This window comes from Molossus molossus, unplaced genomic scaffold (assembly GCF_014108415.1).
Source record: "Molossus molossus isolate mMolMol1 unplaced genomic scaffold, mMolMol1.p scaffold_m16_p_14, whole genome shotgun sequence".
NCBI classification, from domain to species: domain Eukaryota; kingdom Metazoa; phylum Chordata; class Mammalia; order Chiroptera; family Molossidae; genus Molossus; species Molossus molossus.
In genome coordinates this window covers 21,919,561-21,932,796 of record NW_023425349.1, presented here as the reverse complement: position 1 = coordinate 21,932,796, position 13,236 = coordinate 21,919,561, and the positions used below count along the sequence as shown (strand labels likewise).

The following is a 13,236-nucleotide window of genomic DNA, read 5'->3' as shown; positions in this document are numbered from 1 at the left end:
TTTGTATAATAGAATACTATTATGAAATGAACTGTTTATATACACAATAATATGGATAAATATTTTAAAAAGGCTAGGTAACTCGATGTGTCCCTTTCACGTCGATGTTTTTTTCTCTCTCTCTCTCTCTCTTCCTCTCTCTCCCTCCCACTCTACCTGAACAAAAAATGTCCTCGAGTGAGGATAAAAAAAATAAAATAAAATAAAATGAAAAAAGGCTAGGTAGAAGAAGCCAGACACAAAAGACTGCATACTGTACAAATCTATTTACAAAGTTCTAGAATAGGTAAGACTAATATATAGTGACAGAAAGCAAATCAGTAGTTTCCGATGTTGGGGTGGAGAGATTGCAGAGAGGTGTGGGGAAACTTTCTGGTGGTTATATAGATCTAGATATACATTTTTCACAATTCATGGAACAAAGTACTAAAATATGGGTAAACTTCATTTATTATGGGTATAAAGTATACTTCTAATAAAGTTGATTTAAACAGCAAAATGTAGTCTCTGAATAATCCTTTCTAGGCACAGAAGCCATCTGAAGACATTAAAATACATCCAAAAAGCAACAAAGATAGGATAAATTGGAACATTTTGACAGTGTTATAATTTGGGCCATATAAGTTGCAATGGCAGCTAACTAAAAGAAATAGTGCATACAAAAGTACATATTCCTTTTACAGCTACTGTAGCCTTCAGATAGGATATAAGATGTTAAATATATACCATCTAATTGAGTGAGCTACCATACTTACCGTAAATGCAGAGACATGGAGAACCACTGAGGAAAAATACAAGTAAGTAGAACCTGGTGGACTCCTTATTAAAAACCACCTGGGAGAGCCCAGTCGGTGTGGCTCAGTGGTGGAGCATCGACCCATGCACCAAGATGTCGTTGGTTCGATTCCTGGTCAGGACACATGCCCAGGTTGTGGGCCTGATCCCCAGTGGGGGGCGTGCAGGAGGTGGCTGATTGATATTCTCTCTCATTGATGTTTCTATCTCTCTCCCCCTCTTCCTTCCTCTGTTTCTCTAATATCAATAAAGAAAAAGAAAACAAAACAAAACAAAAAAACACCTGGGAGAGTCTTGAGCCATCCACACAAATGATTCAAGCACTAAAAAGCATGTAGCTAAGAAAACAGGGAATTCTCACACCCTAAAAACAGGTAAAAGACAAGATGGCATACTCTTACCACTTCTTTTTTTCTTTTTTTCTTTATTGCTTAGAGAGAGAGGAAGGGAGAGGGAGAGAGAGATGGAAACATCGAAGAGAGAACATCAATTGGCTGACTCCTGCACACCCCTCCCCCACCCCATTGAGGATCTGGTCCACAACCCGGGCATGTGCCCTAACCAGGAATTGAACCAGTGACCTCTCGGTGCCACTGAGCCACACTGGCCAGGCACTCTTACCACTTCTATTCCACATTGTACTGCAGGTTCTAGCCAGAGGAATTAGGCAAGAAAAAGAAATATAAGGCATCAAGATTGGAAAGGAAGAACTAAAATGATCACTGTTTGCAGATGACATGATCTTGTATATAGATAATCCTAAAGAGCCTAAAAACTATTATAACTAATAAGCAAGTTCAGCACAAGCTCAATATAAAAAATTCAAAAAAGAATGAATTACATGGATATAAATTTCATATAAGAAGTACAAGAATTGTACTGTGAAAATGCAAAACTTCAGTGATTGAATGTAAAGTGTAAAATAAATGGAAAGATATTTATGTTCATGGACTGGAAGACAATATTTCTAAAATGGCAATACTTTCCAGATGGACCTATAGATTCAACACAATTCCTATCAAAACCCCAGCTGCCTTTTTTCCTTTTCACTGACACTGGCAAGTTGATCCTAATATTTATATAGAAATGCAATTTCAGAATAGCCAAAACAATCTTTTTTTTTTTTTCCTTCAAGTTGGGAAACAGTCTAATGATCACTCACCAAAATCCAAAGGAGAATCTTAAACGTTCATAGGGACAAACTATTCTACTACTCCTATACACGCTGTTCATGTTAGTATCACAAGTCAAAAGTTTCTGGTTGTTTCATTTACTTATAACCAGATTAAGAAACAACCTAAGACATAGCAACTTCAGGATTCAATGTGGAACCATCCAAGTTCTCTTGGAAAGATTCTGTCTCTGAAAGCAGCTCTCCTGTCCAGAAGATGCTTAAGGTCTACGTGCCTTTCTTCTTCCAACTAGCCAAGGACAGTTAAATGCTTCCAAATGCTCTAAGGTCCCGATATTTAGTCCAGGCACGTATGAAACACCGCATGCCTTCTACGGGTAATGAACATCAGCGTTTTGAGGAAGACATTAAAATCATGGGCAGATACTAAAGCACCAGTGCACAGTCTGCAAACTGAACTCTGGAAGCAGCATGTCCTCCAGTACCAGGCCTTTATAGGCTTTGGTCTTAGAAGAAGATGATTTTTTTGTGCTTCGAGCTGGGTATTTGCCCCTTCGACTTTAATCTCCGAACAGCCTCCCCCATATGTCTGGGTTGTAGTGGGGGCATTTCCCCCCACTTCTCACACACAGCCGGTGCTGCTTCTACCACTTCCCCAACAAAAACCTTGCAATACCAGACACAGCGATAACATTCTGAGACACGGAGGTGCCAGTGATGGACTGGATCAGCCTTTAAAAAAATTATTTTTGTTTATTGATTTTAGAGAGAGAGGAAGGAAGAGGGAGAGAGAGAGATAGAAACATCAATGAGAGAGAACATCAATTGGCTGCCTCCTGCATGCCCGTCACTGGGGATTTGGCCCACAACCTGGGCATGCGTCCTGACCGGGAATCAAACCACCAACCTTTTGGTGCATGGGTCGACGATCAACCACTGAGCCACACCGGCCGGACTGGATCAGCCTTTTCATGGTTGCCTTAGGGAAGGCTGACCGGCGACACATTTCATAACAGTTCAGCTGCTCCTCAGAAAATGAAGAAACCAGGATTTGCATCTTTTGAATCTCATCTTCATCTACTTTCTGCTTCTTCTCTTTCTTTTGTGTCTATTTTCAGTTTTTTGGCTGCAGGTGTGAGTAATGATGAGTCTTCCCTTTCAACTGCTGTTAAATCTGAGCTGACCTGACTCTTGAGCTCGCCTTCCTCAGCCGCGGCTTCTTTCAAGTCCCCTCTGTGTCCCTGTCCGTTTCCTCCGGGATTCCATCTGTGTCAGTCGCCCCGGAGCCCCCGGGGGGTGGGGCCGTCTCGTCCGACACCCCTGTCTCTCCACCTTTTCCCGTGGGCGACTCGCAGGCATTATCCATCGCAGAGAGGACGGCAGAGAAGATCGCGGAGCTGTCATACTCAGGAGCTCGGGCCACATGGCACAGCCACCCAGGAGCTCACTTCCTGTCCACCAAAACAATCTTGAAAAAGAAGAACAAAGTAGCAAGACTCACTTCCTAATTTCAGAACGTACTACAAAGCTACAATAATCAAAACGGTATAGTACAGGCATAAGGGTAGACCTATAGATTAATGGGATAGAATTGAGAGTTCAAAAATAAGCCCATAAATCTATGGTCACCTGGTTTTCAAAAGGGTGCAAGACAATTCAATGGGACAACTGGACATCCACATGTAAAAGAAGGAGGTTGGAACCTTACCTCACACCATTTACACAAATTAACTCAAAATGGATTAAAGACCTAAATCGAACAGCTAAAACTATAAAACTCTAGAAGGAAACAGACATCAAAGGTATGAGTTAATGTGGAGAGAATACCTTTGCTCAATGTCATTATCTACTAGTCTAGAGCCAAGAATCACCCTGACTCTTGTGGGAGGACAACTTGCTTATACAGAACCAAAATACACGTACAGGAACTGAACTCACCTGGCTACTGTGGGAAGAATTTTTCTTTCTTTTTTTTATAATTTGCAAAGTATATTTGCAAATATAATATATAATATAATTTGCAAAGTATATATTTAAATTACCTGATCTGGTGAAGGTAGAATAGATATCCTTATCCAATTTTTGTTTTACACTACATACAGTGTTCTTTAGCATATTCAAAAAATTGTATAATCATCACCATGATCTAATTCCAGAACATTTTGAAGACTTCAAAAAGAACCTCCATACCCATTAAGGGTCGCTCCCCATTCTCCCCTCCATCAAACCCCTGGAAACCATTAATGTACTTACTGACTCTATGGATTTGTCTGTTCTGGAGTTTTCAGATAAATAGAATCATACAATATGTGGCCTTCTTTGCCCGGCTGCTTTTACTTAGAATGTTTTTAAAGTTCATCTGAAGTGTAGCATGTATGTTGTAGTAGCCTGTTCATTTGTTAAGTGAACTGTTGATTGTTAAGAGAATCCTTGGTTCCGATTTGGCTTCCAGAGCCGCGCCAGCCATGCCTGCTGTGAGGGAGAAGGCTGCAGAAGGTTTCTGAGCTCCAGGTTCCACCTCAGCAAACAACCTTTATCATCACCTAATAAGCCTGCAGTAGCCCAAGAGACCCACAGATTCCCTGTCACGTGTGCTGGGTAGCGAATTTCACAATCTAGAACCAAGATGCTTCTTTCATAATCTAGAGTAGAAAGAGGGCAGTGTTTCTAGTCTATAACAATTAGCATAATTAGATCACTTCATTAGACTACCAATGACCATTGGCAAAATAGCATCATCTCATTCTTTCCCTTTGAATAATCATTTCCTTTGAATCCCAAAGGGAATTCAAACCATGAAGATATGTTATTCGGGGAAAGTAAGAAGGTGGATAGTTCTACAGTATGATTGAGGAGCCAAAAAGTATTAATGATGCTTTTCATGCTACAGGTTTTCATTGTATTCACATTGTCAAACTTTATAATAGTGAGATTATTATATATGGGAAGAGTTTAGTTTTATTAGTGAAGATAGGCCAAAGAGGAGAACTTTTTCTGGCAAAGAAAAAGGTTTTGTCTCTGCCAGAATTTTATAATCCTTAATTTTTAAGTCATCTAACATACCAGAATTGTTTCCACTTGACACTTAGGTTAGTCGAAGCAGGAGGCATTGTTGTGAAATTCCTTAAACCATAAACAAAGCAGAAGCTTACAAAGAGCCCTATTCTCCCCAGGCCCAGTTAGCCAGGGATGGGCAGAGCAGGAATGCTAGGCCAGGTATGGACGGGCACCGGGTGAAAGCTTGGGGTACCTGGCCACAGACAGAACTGGGAAATTAATAACCTTGCCCCCAGGGTGACCTTTCTTCCTCTAGCATATTGCTGGCCATGTGGGTTAGACTTTCTTATCAATGGTCGTGTGGGTCAGCCCCTCCCGGGACCTTCCTCCCCTGGCATGTCCTTAGCCATGTTGTAGACTCCCTCGCAGGAGGAGCAAGTGGGCTGGAGAATGGCCTGATCCGACTCCCATACAAGCCCTGGCACGTCCACTCCCTTAAGCATTAGCCCTCAGGACAATGAGGTTCTGACCCGCATCAAATAATCTCAGGAACAGCGCCTCAGGTCTGTTGACCACAGAGCCAGAGTTTTGGTCAAATGAGACATAATATTTAGGCCTCAGTTGTGTTTCAGCTCCAGGTCTAGAAAAGTGGCAAAATGAGGTGGAAAGACACCATGGTGACATCAGGACCAGATGCAGTGACCAGTGAACCTCTGCCCTTGCACCCACCAGTTAGTGGAGACCACGCCCCTGAAAGGACACACCTGGACAGCTGATGAATATTCCATTGAGATCCTCCCCTAGGACCTCCCCTGAGATCCCTGCCTTTAGAGAGCAGATAAAAAGCTTCAGGAGGACGACCCTGGGCTTTGCTTTCTCCCCACACTCCTTCTCCCAGGTGTTTCTCTGTCTTTTTTCCCCCTAAGCTCCAAGGACCCTTCTTTTGCCTCTATAACTAAGCCCACACAGCCCAGATGACTCACTTATTTTTACCTCTTTGGCTTTCTTTTTTTTATCCTCACCTAAGGACATTTTTTTGCATTTATCTTCAGATAGAGTGGGAGGGAGAGAGGAAGCAAGAGAGATAGAAACATCGATGTGAGAGAGACACATTGACTGGCTGCCACCCACACGACCCCAACTGGGGCCGGGGACAAACTGCAACCGAGGTACATGCCCTTAGCGGGAACTGAACCCGAGACTCTCAGGTCCGCAGGCCGATGCTCCAACCGCTGAGCCAAACCGGCCAGGGCCCTCTTTGGCTTTCCAAATAAACTTTCTTCTTTTATTTGAATTTCTTGGTTCTGAATTTTTTTTTTGCTGAACTCAAGTACCAAGATTGCTGAACCGAGATACAGTGACATTCTGGTGCTATTTCACTGCCAACAGTACCATGCTTCTTCTTTAAAAATGTGCCTGTCTCCTGGCTGGTGTTCCTCAGTGGTTGAGCATCAACCTATGCACCAAGAGGTTGCTGGTTCAATTTCCGGTCAGGGCACATGCCCAGGTTGTGGGCCAAATCCCCAGTGGGGGGCAGGCAGGAGGCAGACAATTGATGTTCTCGCTCATCAGTGTTTCTATCTCTCTCTTCCTCTCCCTTTCTCTCTCTCTAAAATCAATAAAGAAAAAAGAAAAAAAAAATGTGCCTGTCCCTGCAGCCCTGGCTACTGGCTCAGTTGGCTGGAGTGCCATCCTACACACCAAAAGATGTGGGTTTGATTCCCAGTCAGGGCACATACCTGGACTGTGGGTTGGATCCTTAGTCAGGGCGCATATAGGAGACAATCAGTTGATGTTTCTCTCACATCAATGTTTCTCTCTCTAAAAATCAATAAAAACATAATCTCTGGTGAGGATTGAAAAACAAAAAGCGCCTTTCCCCTCTGTGTTTCATGCTGATATCAGTGCTAATGGACAGGTTCAAACTTTTGTAGTAGATGTTGCATGATTAGGGTTCATAGTTGCAAACAATCAAAGCTTACATTGTATGATTTATCCCTACAGAATACCCAGTAATGATGTAAAACTAGGCTTGGACACAGAGCAGAAGCAAGGAGGGAAGGCAGCAGGATGGACCACAACCAAAAATAAGCCACAAGCTCAGTCTAGTGAGGTCCCTTTGCCATTGCAACTGAACATTTTGTTGCCACTGGACACTGGTTGCTGTTGGATTAGGATTGTCAGGTAAAATACAGGAGCCTACTCAAATTTAAATGAGAAATAAACAGGTCATATATATTTTTGGAATATCTATCTATCTATCATCTATCTATCTATCTATCTATCTCCTCACCCTCTGCATTTATCTTCAGATAGAGCGGGAGGAAAAAGGGAGGAAGAGAGAGAGAAAAACATCAATGTGAGAGAGACACATCGAGTGGTTGCCACCCACACAACCCCAATCGGGGCTGGGGACAAACTGCAACCAAGGTATGTGCCCTTAGAGGGAACTGAACCTAGGACTCTCTTGTCCACAGGCTGATGCTCTAACCGCTGAGCCAAACTGGCCAGGGCTTATTTGCTTTTTTAAAAATCTGGAATTTGAATTTAATTGGGTCTTTTGTATTTTCATTGGCTAAGTCTGGCAAACCCTATACTGAATGTACCATTGCTATGGCCATTGTCGTCCCTGGAAAGCAGCTATCACCTACCACTCAAGTGGATTTTCCAGGAGGTTCCTGGCTTTTTGTATCATGGCTTCTAAAAAGAACCTGATAGAGACATTATGTGTGATCAATGGAGTTTCTGTTATGTGCCCCTGCTCTAGCTGAGACAGAGGTCAGAGAGCTGATGGTGTCTCTATTGTCATGTCTTAAATTCCTCAGACACAGGGATAGGGCGGTGACGAGTTTCACATATTGAAGGAGAAGAAAAGCTAAACACCTGCTCCATTTTCTCTTTAACATATGTTGCCTAGTGGCCTAGTTGGGGGCCAGGCATCATAATATCATTCTTTTTGCCAGTGATTGGTTCAAAAACTCAGATCTCAGCCCGTCAGCACACGACATCTCCTTGGCCATAGCGGGTTGTTTCGGGATTGAGCAGGTGACCTAGTCTGGGCCAAGGGGATGGGGGGAAAGTCTGCTAGAGGGTCCCAGAGTTGTTTACCTCGTTCCAGAGACGTGCGTTAAATAACGATCTCGTCTTCCTCCAGATGTTGTTTTGTGCCGTCACGAGGCCTGGATACTCTGCAGCCCTCTTGCTCTAAGCCTGGGATAAAGAACAGAGAGAGAAAACGAGGGCAGAAAGCACTGAGGCGACAGCAGAGAAGTCCAGCTGGAACCGCTGGATTGGGTCCCCCAAGGCCTCGTGCACATCTGGACGCTCAGTTACGTGCACCGAGCCGTGTCCGTTTAAGCAGCTTCAGGTTGGGTGTTTGCGTACTTACGGCCCAAACCACCCACGGAACACAGAATGCATGGATGAGGGAGCCACCCTTGTGGAGCTTATCACCTGTGGAATTCTGGGAAGTTCGGCATCATGCCTTTCGAGTGTGCTAAAGATGATTGCTGTTAGAAAATCTGCGAGGCAAAGATTCGTATTTAAATGAATGCAACACAAACAACTCGATTCGCTTCACTGGGCTGAGGGGAGAGGCAGGTCGCGATCACTGCCAGCTTCTCGCTTTCTGCCTGAGTGCCCGGGCGAGCCTGCCTCTCCGGAGTACCTCGGAGGACAGAAACACTTAACTCCTGGACAGGCCTATGGTACAGACTTAAATAGTGTTTTAGAAAACTTGACCCTCCCTCCTTCCTCTTTCTTCACTGTAGGGATGGGAAACATCTATGGCTTTGGCCTCCTTAGCAACCCTCCTTTCTTTCCTTGATAACCCACTGCTTTTCCTTTGGATAACCCCCTCTGCTCCACTTCCTGTTGGGACCAGCCATCCGACCAGCCATCCGGGCACCTCGGCTGCTCCTTACCACTGAGCCCAGTGGTGGGCTTGTGACTTCAGGCCAATCCCCCAGGAGTGCGCTCTCCCTGCAGGGGCCTGGCTTTGGCCTTTTCTGAGGCTTGTTTCTGCTCCTCCCTCCAGCCCCAGTGGCTTTGAGAGACTTACTCTGGCATGCTGCCCGAAATCTTAGCTGATGCTCTCCACCCAACACTTCTCAAATACAATCTAGCCTTTATTTAGGACTTGCATTTTATTTATTTTATTTATTTTTGGTACATGCCTCTAGCGGGAACCGAACCCGGGACTCTCCGGTCTGCAGGCTGACGCTCCAACCGCTGAGCCAAACTGGCCAGGGCTTAGGACTTGCATTTTAAATTTTTAGTAGGCATGTCTGACTATAAACATGATATAAACCTGTTTACAATTTCTATCATGTGCCTAAATTATTGCATAATCAATTACTAACAAAAACTTTATAGGGAACTAAAGTATTAGAAACTAATGTATGTTTTTAAGATTAAAAATCCACTTCTATAGCACTGTGTCCAATACATTGTTTATTTGTTTAATCATCATTATAATCTAGTGATGTAAATACTATCATTGTCCTCATTTTACAGATTTTGAAACTGGAGCACAGAGAGGTTAACTAACATTCTCAAGGTTACTGTGCACAGCTAGTAAGTGGTGAACTTGTGTTTCAAACATGATAGTCTGCCACCAGTCCATGCTGTCTTACCTGCTGTGTAAAATCTGGCGTCATCAGAATAAACTATAAAACCAACTTCTTTTTTTTTTTTATCCTCACCCGAGGACATTTTCCCATTTTTTTGTTCAGGTAGAGTGGGAGGGAGAGAGAGGAACAGAGAGAGAGAGAGAAACATCGATGTGAAAGGAACACATCGAGTGGCTGCCACCCGCACGACCAACCAGGGCCGGGGACAAACTGCAACCGAGGTACATGCCCTTAGCGGGAACCGAACCCGGGTCTCTCTGGACCGCAGGCCAGTGCTCTAACCGCTGAGCCAGACCGGCCAGGGCTAAAACCAACTTCTAATGAATAAGATCAGTTATATGCAAAAGCGTCTTAGTGATAGAATGCCTTCCAGCCCAGAAACAAGAACGATCAACAGAGTCAGCTGAGGCCCCTGGGTTTCGACCTTCAACTTTGAACCGAATGAAAACGGCCTAGGCTTTCCAAGCATAAAAAGCCTTATCTAATTAGTGAGCAAACATGAACCTAGTCCAAACACCTGCTGTTGTTTCTCGCTCACTGTTGCCAGGTGCTCCATGAGCAGCCTTGGATCAATAAGTAATTACAACGAAAGCTAAATGATAAAATTAATGATATAATTTTAACTTATTAAGTGCATTTCCATTAGCCTGCCCCATAAGACTGCGATATTGTAAAGGCTGCCTCAAAAAAGGAGAGACTGGAGGACTCAACACTTTCTTACAGGTGACTCAGCTGGGGGTCATAGCCCCTCCAAGTGAGAATTCTCCCCTCACCGTGAACTCTAGTAGCTATCTATGGAGTGATTCACCCATACATTCAACTAAATGAGAACCTGCTAAGTGCCAAGCACCATCCTGGGCACTGGGGTTATAGCAGCGAACAAGCAGATGATTCCACACCACATAAATAAGTGAAGAAGTCTAAATGTCTCTGGTTCCTGATTGTTTTCATTACTCTAATGAATGAAAGAATGAGTTCATCTGAGGGCTGTGCTGAGTCTGTGCATCGGTGCAAGTCAGCTGGCCTGGTTCTGCCAGAGGTGCCCAAGGGAAGGACACTGTGGCTAAAGAATGCCAGAGAGCCTGGCTGGTGTGGCTCAGTGGTTGAGCATCAACCCATGCACCAAGAGGTCACTGGTTCAATTCCCGGTCAGGGCACATGCCCAGGTTATGGGTCAAATCCCCAGTGGGGGGCATGCAGGAGGTGGCCAATTGATGGTCTCTTTCATTGGTGTTTCTATCTCTCTCTCCCCCTCCCTTTCTCTCTCTCTCTAAAATCAATAAAGAAGAAAAAAAAAAAAGAATACTGGAGAGAGGCAGTATTATCTGCTGGGAGATAATAATTTATTATTATGAGCCCAGGATTTCACAGGAATGAACCATGCACTTTAGATATTCTCACACACTGAATTCTCACAACCACCTGACCTCTAAAAGCAGTAGCACTGTATCTCCTGAGGCTGCGGCCTTGGACTTGTCTGTCTCCTTTCAGACCGCTTCTCAAAGGAGTGCCCTTCCCTTTATCCCACACCCTGGACATGAACCTCTTGCCTGAGGACTGTGAAAGACTAGTTCAAAAACAAAAAACCAAGCATCAGTGGATTCTTCTCAAAATACCAATCTGTCTATTATTTCAGAGAAGCTAGCGTCAGGAGGAAAATGGTCAAGCTTGTAAAAACAATTCACATAGATCCTCCTGGTGAAACACGAACTTGGTATGTTGACGTGTACAACCAGGGAAGGACAGTCGGCTGACCGTGTGGCCGTTCTGTCGGTGGCAAAGAACTCTGCCCTGTGAAAGCATCCTTCTGGTGAAGCTTTCTGACCCCCCGTGGGAGGCTACCACCCAAAATTCCCTGCAGGTGTCACGGGTGACAACAAAAGCCCCGCGGCAGCTGCTCCTTGGGCGGTGAAGCTATCAAGGGGATATTGCTGAATATTCTCCAGCTGTATGGGTGGCTCGAGGTTTGTCAAACTGTACCACGCACATCAGGACAGTAACTATTCATGGAGATGAGGCTGAAAATGTCAGGCCTACGCCAAAGCCAGGGGACGGAGAATTTGTGAAAGTAATTTTCTTCCCAAAGAACCACCTGCTGCAGAGACTTGACCCTCTGGTGGCTGAAGAACACGTGACAGTGGGTGCCAGAGTCTATCCCGTTCTCTGGTGCCGAAACATACAAACACGAAGCTACTTTAAGTGCCCTCCCTGAAATGTTAAGTCCAAAGGCCAGTGGTCATATGCTTTGCAAGCAAGACTACTAGGCAGGCCTCCCTCACTAAGACTTTGAATTTAGCTTAGTTTGATGTAGATTTGAAATGAGCTGTTTCATAAAATAAAAGCAACACAGAATGTAATCAATCAATCAATCAATCAGTCAATCAGATTTGCCAACACAACTGTTTGACTCAAGTTCTCTGAAATTGAGGGGTGTCTTACGCCGTGGCCTCTCTCAGGTGCTGTCAGCGGGGCAGCAGTAGCAATGGGGACACTGCCTACCATGTCACACACGGGCATGGTATTGAAAACAATACCACGTTTCAGCAGTGCAGCTGAATCACAAGCATTGTTGATACTGCATGTGTTCAGTTATTGTTCTTTCTAATGTCTTTCTGGTTCTTGTCTGAAACCTTTTGTTGGCACCAGCCAGTAAGATCACTTTGCAGAATGACTGCCGGTGGCATGGAAGTCGTCCCCCAGGTAGGGCTGGCAGCAGCTGGGGCACACGGCATTGAGTGCTTCTCTAGAAATGCTGCTTGGCTAATCCTATCAGTGGGACAGAGGCCCAAGAGCCCCAGTGATAAGAAAACATTGTGTTCTAGTCAATTGGTAGGTGTGTTTTTCCTTAATGGTACATGGTGTGTCTTACAATCAAGGGCATCTTGGGAGTCAGTAAAACACAGAATTATTATGCTTATTTCACAGATGAGGAAGCAGAGACACAATAATGTGAAGCAACTTGCTCTAAGCCCCAGAGCTAGTAAGTGGCAGAGACAGGATTTTATCCTGGCTGATTTACAGTCTAAAGACTCAGTTAACCATTGTACAATACTATTCCTTGGCATCCATGCAGCTGGTCAAGGAAGGTATTGGATCATTGCAGCCTGATTTACTCAGTCAACCAGTGGATTCATTGGGTGCCCGCTATGTGCCAGATAGTGGCATTTATTGGAGATAGGTCCAGTGGTGAGCAAAAACTTGGAGCTACCCTCCAGGAACATATGGCTTACTATGGGAACAGGTCTTCATTTCACAACAGGAGTCAATGTAAAGCTGCAGTCCTGAGTGCCAGGAAGGAGAACCATACAGTGCTATTAAAATGTAAAGTGAGGGGCCCTTTGAAAATCTGGAAAATCAGAGAAGGCTTCCTGGAAGAAGAGACCTTTGAATTAAAATGGCAAAGAGGGTGGAAGGAGGAGCATCCAAGAAAGAGGAAAGAGCATGTAAAAAAGGCCTCGTGGTAGGAAAGAGGTTAGCGCCTTCCCAAACTGAAAAGAAGCCAGTGGCTGAGTGTGTGTGTGTGTGTGTGTGTGTGTGTGTGTGTGTAGGGGGGTAGCCCAGAGGAAACCATAAAATAAATAGAGTGTGTCTTCTCTGTCCCCTGTCCCACCTTTCTAGCATCCTTTTCTCCATCCACCTCACCAGCACCCACCCTTCCTCTACCTGATTTCTCACTTTTTA

General features: G+C 44.4%; 2 pseudogenes; one reads left to right on the top strand and one right to left on the bottom strand.

The window, feature by feature from the left end:
* Positions 1–2,434: 2,434 nt before the first annotated feature.
* LOC118630225 lies at positions 2,435–3,293 on the bottom strand (annotated as a pseudogene).
* A 5,111-nt stretch (positions 3,294–8,404) lies between these two features.
* On the top strand, positions 8,405–11,754 carry LOC118630037 (annotated as a pseudogene).
* Positions 11,755–13,236: the final 1,482 nt, after the last annotated feature.